At 35.1% G+C, this 13,669-nt stretch overlaps 1 protein-coding gene and 1 long non-coding RNA gene across 2 annotated transcripts in view; both read right to left on the bottom strand.

Annotated features, from left to right (window-relative positions):
- Positions 1-13,669, bottom strand: part of ARHGAP15 (Rho GTPase activating protein 15) — a 621,798-nt gene that overhangs the window by 427,890 nt on the left and 180,239 nt on the right. The gene's annotated exons all lie outside the window — the stretch shown is intronic.
- Positions 1-13,669, bottom strand: part of LOC125964943 (uncharacterized) — a 39,403-nt gene that overhangs the window by 23,962 nt on the left and 1,772 nt on the right. The window contains exon 2 of the long non-coding RNA XR_007478270.1: positions 1-13,669. This exon is cut by the window's left edge and continues 23,962 nt beyond it. This is a non-coding gene — a long non-coding RNA (uncharacterized LOC125964943).

The raw sequence follows: 13,669 nt of genomic DNA, 5'->3' as shown, positions 1-13,669 counted from the left end.
TTGATTTGACACACTGGCATTATTACTTCACTGTTTCAGCTGATGAAACACATAAGGGAAATGTATTGTTTCCAACATTTAAATGTAAAAATAATGACCTTTTGTATAGCTTAGAACAAAAGAACCAAATTCTTTAAGGATGTGAGATGCCCATATTATATGAGATTCATAATAATATTTTAAGAAAAAATTACACTCCTTTAAACTATCTGGTGATTTCTTTCCTACTTGAAGCACACAGACTTAGCATAAGTTTTATAATTCTTTCTAAACATGATCTCAGACAAAAGACAATACTCTATTTCCCATCCTATTTAAGAAATATGGTGGTGTTGTAGAGGAATTGATGAAATATTTCCAAAATTCTATACTATCAAGTTAAAAATTCATACAAAACTATACAATACATAAAACATTTTATGGAGTTTTAAATTATACAGTACATTAAAGTTTTAGTTGACTTATCTGAAAAGACATTTTTGGTATGTAAATAAAAATGCAAGGAGAAGAACCTGTCAGAAAGTAAATAAAATATGTAAATTAAATAAAAGGTAAGGCAGCTACACTTTTTATATAAATAACTGTGTTAACAAAGCTTTATGCATATTACAATATATTCAGATGCAGAGCTTTTGCAAAAATAAATTCATTGCTCCTCTCCAAAGAATGGATTAAAACAATTTATTTTATAAAATTTGGATAGATAGGATAAGAAATGTAATAGCCATCCATGGAAAATAAATATAAAAATTATTCAAGCTCCATCTACTTTATGTTAGTAATGAGATGCACTTCATTCAAATTCCTTTCAATTGAAACAGTGCTGAGGAAGCAAAAACATGATTCTGTAGGAAATGATTTCTAATCTTCATGATAACATACTGATATAATACAATTATTTACAATTGACTAAGAGTTAATTTCAATAGTATAACATCTTCCTTGCAAAAATGTCAGCTTTTATTGATGAAACAAACTAAGAATAAAACATTTTTACTTGTAGTATTACAGTGCTGTTTTTCATTCTGTTAACCAAAACAACACAGTAATACTGTAAACAAAAAAATAACATCAGACTGCTTGTGTTTGCATGATTTCATCAAGAACCATAAGCAATGGAATGAAGTACATTAGCTTTAATTTTGGAAAACACTTGATTCTTTTAGACTCCAGTCATACTATATTCAAAATAAGAAGAGATCATTGGGCTAATTGTGTTAATTATTTATTATGTCATTGGAGTACATAAAATTAATAATTGAAAATGATTGATCCCATATATTCAAGGTACATTAAAAGTAAATATCTGACATACAACACTATCTATCTGCACACACACACACACACACACACACACACACACATGCATACACCTGTTCATATATGCCAATTTTTCTCAAATGAGGTCTAAATGTCTCCAGACAGTTTAGTTGCCATGACTTGAGGAACAGGGCTACTTATACCTAGTGCGCAGAAGCCAGGGATGCTGCTAAATATCCTACAGTGAACAGGACAACCTCCCACAACAAAGAAGTATCCAGTCCAAAATATTATTGCACCTAGTTTGAGAAACCTTGAGATATACCTGTAGTTTTTGTTGCTAACATCTGCCCTCTTTTAATTGAGAAATACCAAGTACTTACATCAATTAACCCTTGTTAGCCACCAGACTGGTAAAATCAGATCATTGCTGTAATAGAGGAACAGGATTCATTCTTAACTTTAATTTATGGAGTGCATACTCTGTGTCAGGCCTTGTTGTGGGCATAGTTCTAGAACAAGCTGGCACTTGTCTAGTCCAATTCCTTCACTTAAGGTTTGGTGAATAGTTGTCCTAGTAAGTAAATTGACTTGCCTATACTTACCTTGGCCTGGCTGGGTTTGAATTGAGTTTTCTTAACTCTGAGATTCCAGAACAATCTTTTGTACACTGAAACCTCTGCTCTCAGCAGTTAACAACTGGGAATGGTAATTGTACAATGCTGATTTGCATTATGCAGGTGTTTTCCCATATATTGGCTAAAATTCCAACTTGCTTTGACTGCTTTGAATAGGCTATTTGCTATTACATTTTAAGATATATAGATAGAACATGAAGGAATAAGGTTGATTCCACAGGGATACTTTTATTAGATCTCATTAGCTAAGCAAATCTTCCTTGAGTCATATTTAATATTATATTTTAATTTTCTACTAAGGACCTTTAATAGAAACTACAAAAATAAAAATTCTTTTGGCAATGCTGTAACATATTTAAAGAATAGTATGAGAAAATATTTTCAGAATTAAAGACCAGCAAAAGTTTTTACTTCTTAAAAAGTATCATTTTCTTCTTTTTTGCCCTGGCCACCAGGAAAGTCAGAGCCAGATATGAATTTCACTAGCAGCAAAAATACTAGTTTATATGTTCTCTGTTCTTTATCTTTTCCATTACCCTGATTTAGTTTCTTTTTTTTTTAAGATGTTAGGAAGTATGAATAAATTATTTAATTAAGTAGATACACTCTCTGTTTTCCTAGAAAATTTACTTAACGCTTTTTTTTTTTTTTTTTTTTTTGCGGTACGTGGGCCTCTCACTGTTGTGGCCTCTCCCGTTGCGGAGCACAGGCTCCAGACGCACAGGATCAGCGGCCATGGCTCACGGGCCCAGCCGCTCCGCGGCATGTGGGATCTTCCCAGACCAGGGCACGAACCCGTGTCCCCTGCATCAGCAGGCGGACTCTCAACCACTGCGCCACCAGGGAAGCTGGAAGTTTACTTAAATAGTGTCATAGAATAATAATAATATAAATGGTTTTAAAACTGAATAATTAACATGCACTTTCTCCTCCTATGATTTACTGAATTATTTTGAATCTATTGCATTCCCTAGAATTTCATGAAAGGTTTCCAGGAATGCCATTTCTAGCATATTGTTAAGTAAAACAACCTTGCCTGTCAACGGCAGTATAAAGACTTGTAACTGTAATACTTAACCATAGCTCTTCTATTGCTGGGCACTCTGTTGTGTACTTTTTTGTGTTCTTTTTTCTACCATTAACTCAATCCTGCAAACTGGATACAATTATTCTTGTTTTACACGTGAAGAACTGGAAGCTTGGAGCGGGTCAGTAACTTGCCTAATACTATCCAGTGAGCTAGTGGCAGAACTAGAATCCCACTGTAGATCTGGCTGCAAAGTCTTTGCTTATTTTCACTTGTATGTCAGTCCACTTAATGCATTAAAAAAATGGAAAAATTTTAATAGAGTATGAAATAAATTTCTAAGGTAGAAGTTTAGGTATGATTTAATTCAATTTCTGGTATGACTTTTTATTGAATCTACTTAGTGATAATTTACTTCATCCCCATTCTGTTTCTTACTCAAGTCTCCCTTATCCCACAGCTATACCACAGACCTAACAGTATAGTGTATCGTATCATCTGAAGATTTTAAAATAGTATAAAAAATTCTTATTCATGGTCCAAAGTTTACATATTGTCTTTTTTTAAGGGGAAGATTTTTTCATTTATTCTTTTATTTTTTAATTTTTATTGATATAGTTGATTTACAATGTTGTTTTAGTTTCAGGTATACAGTAAAGTGATTCAGTTATATATATATATATATATATATATATATATATATATGTTATTTTTTTACATTGTCTTTCACAATAGGTTTTTACAAGATATTGAGTATAGTTCCCAGTGCTATACAGTAGGTCCTTGGTTGGTTATCTATTTTATATATAGTAGTGTGTATATTTTAATTGATTGTCATTTCTTAAAGGTTACTTAAGTGTACTTGTTTGAGGAAAGGTGTTGACTTACACTGTTTTCATCAAGAACATTATAAAACTGTGTAGCTACTTTCATGCTTGTGAAAGACTAAAACTGATTAAGGCATTTCAACAAATAAAAGAAACCATAAATAAATGTAGTGATGCTTCATTTAATCTGAACTAATTACACTATAAGAATTACTATATCATGAAAAACAAGAAAATATTTATAATTATGTAATGTAAATCTGACTGTTCACTAGCTGCCTAATCAGGACCCCACCATGCTCACTCTCTCTGCCCCAAGTCATTGGAAGGTAAACTGGATAGACTCAAAACACATTTGTAGTAAGTACTGAAAATTTGTCTTTGGATGAGAGGCAAAGTTTTTCTTTCTCTCCTTTCAGACTGACAATATCCTTCAGATGCTTCCAGGATCCTTTTCCTCTTCATGCAGTTTGTAACATCAAACAGGAGATTCTGATCAGAATGTGTTGACGACTATACTTCAATTGCATCTTGATCATATTATATTGCTACCTTCCTTGAGCCTTAGCATTTAAATCTCATCCACAATCACAAAATGAAAGGTCTTTTATTTATTTAAAATAGTTTAGAGGTAGGATAGGCAAAAGTCGAATATGGTTCCCAAGATTCCAGCCCCCTGGTATGAACGCCCAGTATAATCCACTCTTAAATGTGGGCAGGACCTATGAATGTGATGGGATACCACTCCTGTGGTGAGGTTTTGTTAGATGGCAAAGGTGAAAGGATTTTGCAGATGTATTTAAGGCCACAAATCCATTGAATTTGAGTTAATCAAAGGCTGATTATACTGGGTGGGCTTGACCTAATCAAATCTACCCTTTATAAGATGATCAGCCCTTCCCCTGAAAAAAAAAGACTGGAAGCAGTAAAGATATTCTCCTACTGCTCTTGAAGAAGCAAACAGCAATGTTATGAGTTACCTAGGAACTTAGTCTACAACCACAAGGAACTGAATTCTGCCAGTGTAGCCTCAGGTGACATTGCAGCCCCAATGGACACCGCAAAAAGATATCTCAAGTAGCCTTATGAATACCTGAGGACCCAGCTAGGCTGTGCCGAGGATCCTGACCTATGGAAACTCTGATAATAAGTGTGTGTTTTTTAAGCTGCCAAGTTTGTGGTACTTTGCTAAATAGCAAGAGACAACTAAAGGAGGGATCAGCAGGTTGGTGAGATATTAGCAAAACAGGTGGAGAGAGTGGGAAGAAAAAGACTATTCAGGGCTTACTCCCACTCAGGAAAATAAAAGCTCCTCCTAAGATGTGGGTGAATTACAAGGAGGCCTGGAATCAGGACCTAGAGTTTGTTTTATCCAAGCACACTTCTCCTTGTCTCCAGATCAGTCACACTTGCCCTAAAAGCCCTCTCCTAAATAATACTAATGAGGACTAATATGTTTTAGTATTTCCTAGGTGCTAGACACTGTCCAAGACAATTCACATGCATTATCTATTCTGATCCCCATAACCACCCTGAGATAAGTAATTATGTATTATTATCAGCCCTATTTATCAGATGATATACTTGATGATACATATAGGTTAAATAATGTGCCAATCATCAAATGGCTAGTAAATGGCAGGGCCAAGAATTAAACACAGATCTAACCAATAACCCCATGATCTGAATACTTCTGTAGTTTTCTCTCCTCCATACAGGGACTTGCCCCTCTCTATCTCTACCAATCTGAGAACTGCAGTAAGCACCATTCTCTTCAATCTTTGCCCATAAATCTTAGAAAGATTTTCTATGTCTTTCTCACATTTTTGGTCAGTATATCAAGGCATTTTCTTACCTTAATGTAGCATTTTAATTTGAATAAAAGTGGCACATCCTTATATAAGAAATTCACAGTATGCCCAATAATGTTACTGAGATTGTTCCAATTGTTCTTAATGTAGAGATGGGGAACAGGTGTTTGCAAAAAATATTTTTTCAAGTTGAAAAAAAAAACTTGGTTAACAATTTAATCTAAGGGTATTCCACAAACTGTTTTTATAATGAAATAAATTAATTATAAGATACACAATACACTTATTTAGAAAATATCTTAAAGAATATAGTATCAACTAGAATTTATTTGATTGACATAGTTTTGGCACTGAATGATATTTATATATTTTAAATTACCCTTAATTTGTTTACAACAGTTGCTCAAATTCCATTTGTATAGAAGGGCCAGTTTTCCCTAAAGCACTGATATTCTACTACCAGTTTCACATTAAAGATCTGTTTTTGCCTAAATGTTCATTGACAATTGAAACACCATTAAAAAAATATATTGGTTGTGTCTCAAGTTTGATATATCTAAACTATTTGGATTTTACAATTTCATCACCATTATACTCAATTTTGATTTTGGAAATACCATTTTAAAAGATGTAGAAGGATCAAGGTTTGACCATCTTTGACCTACAAAAATAGCAACTTCATACAGCTTAAAGCAAGACTTAAATAATGATTCTGAAGTATCCATAAAACTCAGTGAGCATTGCTGTAAGACTGACCATACTTTTAGTTCAATCTGCTTTAAAAGGTTAAATGGATAAGCCAGAAATAAGAAAGTGACTTTACCATCCTGTGAATGTACATATTTACCTTGTGATGTTATACTTATTTAGAAAGGAGCAGTTTTATTATGTTTCTCCTCAAGGATATAAACCATTTTGTTTAGCCTTACAAATTACAAAATAAGGGTTAGATTACAAAACCACAGGAGTTTATTTGTGGTCAAGCTTATGATTTATTCAGTTGAGAATTTTCTCTTTGATAAAAGGGTCATTTATGTGAAAGGGCAGAACTATTCCTCCTGAGTTAAAATGATAGGAATACATATGCTTTTATAACATGCTAATTCAGCTATCACCTGGGAAAGAGTTGGTATTTCACTACCTGGGAAATTTTAGAGTCATCTGTGTACTGGAGAATGCCTGATCTCCTTCTTCTCCAAAGGAACTTTTGTCATAAAACAGAATTTCTTCCCATCTTCTGTATTATCTGTGCCACTAAGTTAAATAAGTATTTTCACCAGAAATGCAGATTTTCAGCCCAGAATTTCACACCACATTGGACTGAAATTTTCAAAAAGAATATAAAGTGTCAGAATTATTTTTAGTCAGAGCAAGAAGTATTATTTATACCTTGCTATGGTTTTTTTAATGTGAAAGTTTAACAAGATTTTAACTTGCGGGGATAAAAGTAAAATCTGATTGTCAGTTGAATTAAAGGTCCTCTTTAGCAATGTCTTGTGAGAGCAAAGGTGGTGGTACTGATTGCAGTGGTGGTGATATTTTAAATGTAGAATCACTAAAAAGGAATGAGGATGAGACTAATGGATGTGGAACACAAACGATGCACAGTATAAGCACTTGGCATTCATTATCTCTGGTGACAATTTCAACATGCCTATGTAGGAGAGGTTATTAGGTCTATTTACAGGTGAAGAAACTAAGATTAGTGAGATTAAAATTCACTCAAGGTCATGCTTATAGTAAGTAACTGAGTCTAAAAGTAAACATAGCTGGATTTTAGAAACTCAACCTCCTAATTTTTCATATATAATCACCTTGGTCACTACTTGATTGGATAAACCAAGTGGGACCATATTCACTATTTAAAACCTTTAAAGAACACTCTATCTATCTATCTATGTATGAAATAGCAACTTCATACTTATCATACTTCATACTTCATATTTATCAACTTATCTATTTATCTATCTCCATTTGTATACATATCCATATATGTGTATACATAAACAACTCACACATTTATTGTAATATTGTAACTATTTTCAACCCACAAGTGGTGCTGAATTAGCATTAAGCAATTTCATTATCAAACAATTTTGCATTTAAAAATATCCCATGTCAAACTCTAAGAATGAAGATACTATAAGGAGATAACAGCGTTGATATGTATATCTTATCCATTATAAAGTCATCATAGTTACCTGTGGAGATAGTGTTCATAACGTATTGACTGTTGCTTTTTTTTTTTTTTTAATTAGTGCTCTTGTCATCTTTAGGAAAATGATAAATTGACAAAGCTGATAAATGGACTTTGTTATTTTATCTTCAGAACCTATTATTTTGGAAACATTTAACAGCTCTCCTTTGAGGATCTAAGATCTAATAAACAAACAAACAAATAAATTTACCTCATCAAATTCACCCATTTAGAATTTAGCCAAAAATAAGTAATTGGGGAAAACAAAAATGACAGTAAAAAAACAAAGGCGTTGTCTTAAGAGTTCATGTTGAGGCTTGACTCATTATCACAAGTGTTAGAAGACTTTCAGTACATATTTTAAAGTGTTTATCAACATAGTAACTCTATCAATACAATGATGCAGTTGCTACACTTGTTGGTTTGGTACTTCCCTGTTAGATATAGATCCTGTAATAATTTAATATACAATGCAGTTGAGAAAGCTGTGTTCTCCTTTTCCAACTTGTACACAACTGTACGCCATCTCCCAGCCTCCTCTGCAGTTGTTATGACCATGTATTGGTGCTAGTCATTGGACTATAAGAGGATAAGATGTGTCCAGTTTCTGGGACAAGGCTTTTAAGCAGCTGCTGTGCCCTAACTATACTCTCTCCTTCTGGACAACAATAATGAGGCTCATGAGCAAGCAGAGCCACAAGATGCAAGGGGCTAGGGTCCCCGAATCACTGCCTATCCAACGGGAGATGGGGGAGAGCTGCCTGTTCAAGAACCCCCACCTCAGAATGTTTGTAATTATGTTCTAGTTCATCATCAGATTGTCTGTTTTGGTTGAGTCATTACACATGTTGGGTCTATTTGTTATACCAGTTAGGGAGACACCAACTTATACATTGAGAATATTATACAGGTAACAAAGTGAATACTTAGACATAATTTGAACCCATATATAAAATGAAGTATATCCAATTTATTGAGTGTTACTATGTGTGAAAAACTTATGGTTACATAGGATAGAGTGTTACCTATTAATTTTGCCTCCGTATGGCCACATCTGATCCCATTCTACTTGATTTAAATCTTTCAATGTGCTTAATCTATTGACCAAACTGAATGATGGGCTTCCAAGTGCCACACTGGCACAAGCAGGTCTGGCTTATTCTAACATAAGTACTGAGTTAATAACACTCCTGTAGAAAGTTCCCAGATTTTCTGCCCCAAAGTGCTCAACATCTGTTCCCTTAAGAATAAGCTTTCTGATTTGTCTACACAGAATTCAATCATTTTCCCTTTATAATCTAAGATATTTAACTTATCAAATGCTATTAAATAACATTGTGTATGATAGAAAGTACTTTGCTGCTGCCTTTGCAAGGGTTTCTATAGGCTTTTATTGTATAGGATGGAGAAAAAGAAGACTTTCTAGATTGATTTCTCCCTGGGAACATATAGCTACCCCTCCAAATTTTTCAGAGCGGTGAGATTTTACTCTCTCTGTGCCTCTCTATGTAGACTTGCATAAAGCATTTTGCATATTGATTTTAGTTACTGCATATGTATTTGTTCAAATATTTCTTATAATAAGTTGAGAAAATAAATCTAATTATTCCTAAATTATTAATTTTTAGATCTTGAACTAGAACTTATGAAAACTCAGAACTTCTTTTTTATTATATAAGACTCATCATTAGCTGCTTTCTTTCTTTTTCTTATGTTAAAAAAACAATGGAAGGAGGACCCAGTACTAGAAATGTGAATTAACATGTGAAAGTTAAAAGAGTAAGAACTTTAGAATCTTGAAGCATATCCGCAAATGGTTCTTGCCACACACTGTATATGTGACTCTGAACAAGTCTCTTAACATCTTTGGCATTCAATTACCACATCTGTAAAATGTGGACAAAATTCTCATGGGGAGGTTGTGCATGTTAAATAAGATAATGAATGTAGAACAACTAGCACAGTATCTGGGGTACTATTTACTTGTTGATTATTTTGATAATTTAATTTACTATATAATTATTTTGAGACTTACTCTGGAAGTATTGAGATCCACATATACCATTGCCACATATGTGATGATATTAAGGTTATGCATATGGATTTTAGTAACATATTTCCTGATTAAATCTTTACCTAAAAGTAGTATGAGAATAACTTAATAACACTTGGTATGGATTTGCTGAAATGAGATTCAAATCAGTTTAATGAGTTTAAGTTTGAAAAGTACCAATATGTCTTGGAAAATAATTATTAGAAATTTTCTTCATGGCACTAATTTTCCATTCACATGAATGAGGCTTAGTGAAGCTGTCATAATCATCTTGTAATGATACAAGTGGAAATTCTCAGAGATGATGTTATAATGATAAGGTAAAACAAAGTTCTGTCAATACCATGGTGTGCTAAGGGGATAATAAGGAGTTTAAGTATTTTAAGATGCTAACTAGGGATTACATCCATTTGAGGTGGAATCCTAATATTACCTTTTTACTAATCCTTCCACATGGAAATTCATAGCTGAGACTGAAGTACCAATATCCGTATAATAATATACATGTGGATGGTACGATCTATAGACAGAAGTGATAGAGAACAAATCAACTCCAGTTATCTTTTTTGTTTGTTTGTTTGTTTGTTTTGTTTTTTTTGCAGTACGCGGGCCTCTCAGTGTTGTGGCCTCTCCCGTTGCGGAGCACAGGCTCCGGACGCGCAGGCTCAGCGGCCATGGCTCACGGGCCCAGCCGCTCCGTGGCGTGTGGGATCTTCCCGGACCGGGGCACGAACCCGTGTCCCCTGCATTGGCAGGCGGACTCTCAACCACTGCGTCACCAGGGAAGCCCTAGTTATCTATTTTTAAGCAATTAATAACCAGATATCTGCCAGGGAATATGGGAGACTCCCCTCCAATTGGAGATAATTATACCTGTGAACACAGTGCAATAATTTAAGAATAAAAATGGTAATCTACAAAGCTATATAAGAATGTACAGGAGTGGTAGAGTAAAAGGTAGAAATAAGATGCTTCTATGTGAGACAATGCAAAGAGAAATCTTTCTAAAATGCAGGGCTCCTGTGGGGAAGAATAAGAAGTCCTGTGTCATTAGTTGCCCAACTCTGGATAGCTACTTAATTTCTCTATGCCTTAATTTTCTCATTTGTAAAGGGGAGATAACAATTGTGCATAGTACCTTTCTCACTAAAATTAGATGAGATACTGCATTGCAAAACATATGGCCTAGAAATTGGCACCTAATTAGTCCTCAATTATAGTCCTATGTGTTGTGGACTTTTTTTGTATTTATTATTATTACTTAAATGCATATATATGAAATGTTGAGGCTCTATGCTGAATATTTGTCCTAGCCTGGGATGTAAACCTCTATTTCAACAATCATAGTTTTTCTTTCTTGCCATGGTTTAGGAGACATGCAAAAGGTTACAAGGAGGATTTTCTCTTTCTTTCTCCTCCAGTGCTTGTGAGTAAGACTGATGATAAGCTTTTCTCACCATGCTTCTTGCATTCATCATAATGAGCCTGATATATAAAAGTAAGTACTGGTAAGACAGTTTTACTAGTACATACTTAAATTCTAAGGGTTAGACTGGGTCTTCACTGAAGCCTAACTCTATCCAGAGACTCCTAGGAAACTACCTGACCATATTGCTTCTACTTAGGAAGATACTCTCAGGATGGAAGTACACAGAAGCAGTTTAGATTCTATTGTGCTGTTGCATTGAAAAGCTATTTCTAAATCATCTTTCACCTTCTACGTCACCCAGCAATATGCTTAAGAAAGCTGTTTTCTTTCTTGTAACTACAGGTGTCAGATGCATCAAAAAAACAGAAGTGCCCTTTCAGCTCTTCTCCGTGCCATCCCTTGTCAGTTTCATGTTGCCTACAGCAACAACATAATACTGAAAACAGCAATGATGGCACTGGAAGTGCTCTGTGATTGACAAAGAAGAACAGTCATAGTCAGAGGTGGCTCCTCAGAGAATTCAGAACTCGCTTAGTGTCCTCCAGGGGCTCATCCCTTGATTTGAAGGAGGAATGAAGTGTTCGCTGCATGAGAAAGCAGAGTTGAGAAGTGACATAGGTACATAAGAATGGTCAGTTACTCTAAAAGTACTTAGAAGCAGGACAGGCTGAATACCCCAAGGTCTTGGTTAGGTTCTCTGTAAGAAGCTCTGGGGACCCAGAAATGTAATGGCAGTGAAGCACATTCCTTAACTCTCACACTTGTTGAAATGAGTAGAAGGTGGCATTTGTTTGGAAATCCCTCCCCAGTCTTTGTTCCCAGAACCCAGTATTCATTTTCCTGTGCCTACATACGTAGCTCCTTAGATAAACACTACTACTGCAACAAATCATCGAGTGCCAGGTCTTACCAGATGGTTACATTGAATTAAAAATATATGCAAAAATAAGTTCTAAAGCAAAAGTGGTTAAAGATATAACTCTCACAAATTCCCAAAATTGCCTTCTATTACAGCCATGCTGCTACAAATACTGCCTTTATCCACCCAAATCTTTGTTCCCATCATCCTTCTCCTTTGAAGTCTTCTGTACTTTTCTATTCATGAAATTCTGCCCATTTATTAAGGACCAGTTAAAACCTTCATCCTTCATAAACTCTTTCTTGAAAATTCCCACCCTTCCTGGAAATCCTATCGCCTGCCTTTTATTTGTCCTTTAATATTGACTGTCCTTTTCTATTATTTTAGAATCTCTTTCCTCCTCAACAGAATCCAAATTCCTTGAGGTTAGAGGTCATTTTAAAATTCAGTCCTTTGCTGAACCCACATGACATGCACAAGGTAGAAAACATCCTGTGGAGAAAAGGACAGAAGTCTGCAGGCTGGGAGTGAATTGTACAAAATTATAAGGTGTAACCTAAGCAAAGTCTAATTAGAGGAAGTTTCTTTCAGGAAGAAACTGTTCTTCCCCATTTTCCCCTTTCTTTTCAAATGGTATTTTTCTATCTTTCATGGGAGATAAGATAGTCTAATAGAATTAGATTGTCTAGATTTGAATTTAGATTCTAATTGATGTTTACCATATAGCTTTGGGGAATTTACTCCCTTCCCTGTGCCTCAGTCTCCCAACTGTAAACTGGGCCAAATAAGAATAATTGCCTTTAGCGTCATCTGGAGTATTAATTAAACTAACATATGTAAAGTGCTTAGAACAATGCCCAAAACATAGTGAATGCTAATAAATGTGGGTTATTATTTTGTTATGATTAAATTCCTTCTCATTAGCTTAGTATTCGATTAAATTTCCCTCTGATTTCTAAGTAGAGGCCACTTGTTTGAATGTAGAGTCCCACTGGCTGGAAACCAGCGATGTAGTACCTAGAGCCTTAACTTAGGCTGGATGTTAGGGGAGTTGACTCTTCAGTCACTGGTCAGTGCACCAGCCCAGGGTTCTTTGGGGGTAATCACTGATATTTCTGGATTGCCTTCAGATGATGATAACCATACCAAATATGTGTGGTTTCCCTTCCATAGTACACACTTATCGCTCAGAAGTGCTGTCCCTTAGATTCTATACTTCCCAGCCCTCTCCCCTTGCTTTTAAACGGTGAATCACATTTTTGCCAATAAAACATAAGCAGAAGTGATGTGTGTCGCTTCCAGTCCAATTGTGCCCCTCCTCTTCTTCATGCTTCTTTCACTGGCTTGATGCAGATGTACCCAGAGACCTTAGAAGCCACATGTTAAAGATGCTGGGTCCATCCTCTGGGAAGACTCTGGGGGTCCCTGATTGACTGCCCACAGGAAAGCTGCCTGCAATCAGCAATGCCCATGCTGGACTTTGTAAGAGTGAAAAGTAACATTCTATTCTATTTGATCAATTATCTAGGGTGGAGTTTGTTTGTTACAGCAGGTAGCAGTTATCCTAA

Source organism: Orcinus orca, chromosome 7 (genome assembly GCF_937001465.1).
Source record: "Orcinus orca chromosome 7, mOrcOrc1.1, whole genome shotgun sequence".
NCBI classification, from domain to species: Eukaryota; Metazoa; Chordata; class Mammalia; order Artiodactyla; family Delphinidae; genus Orcinus; species Orcinus orca.
The sequence above is the reverse complement of the archived record's forward strand: the minus strand, read 5'-3'. Positions and strand labels throughout refer to the sequence as shown.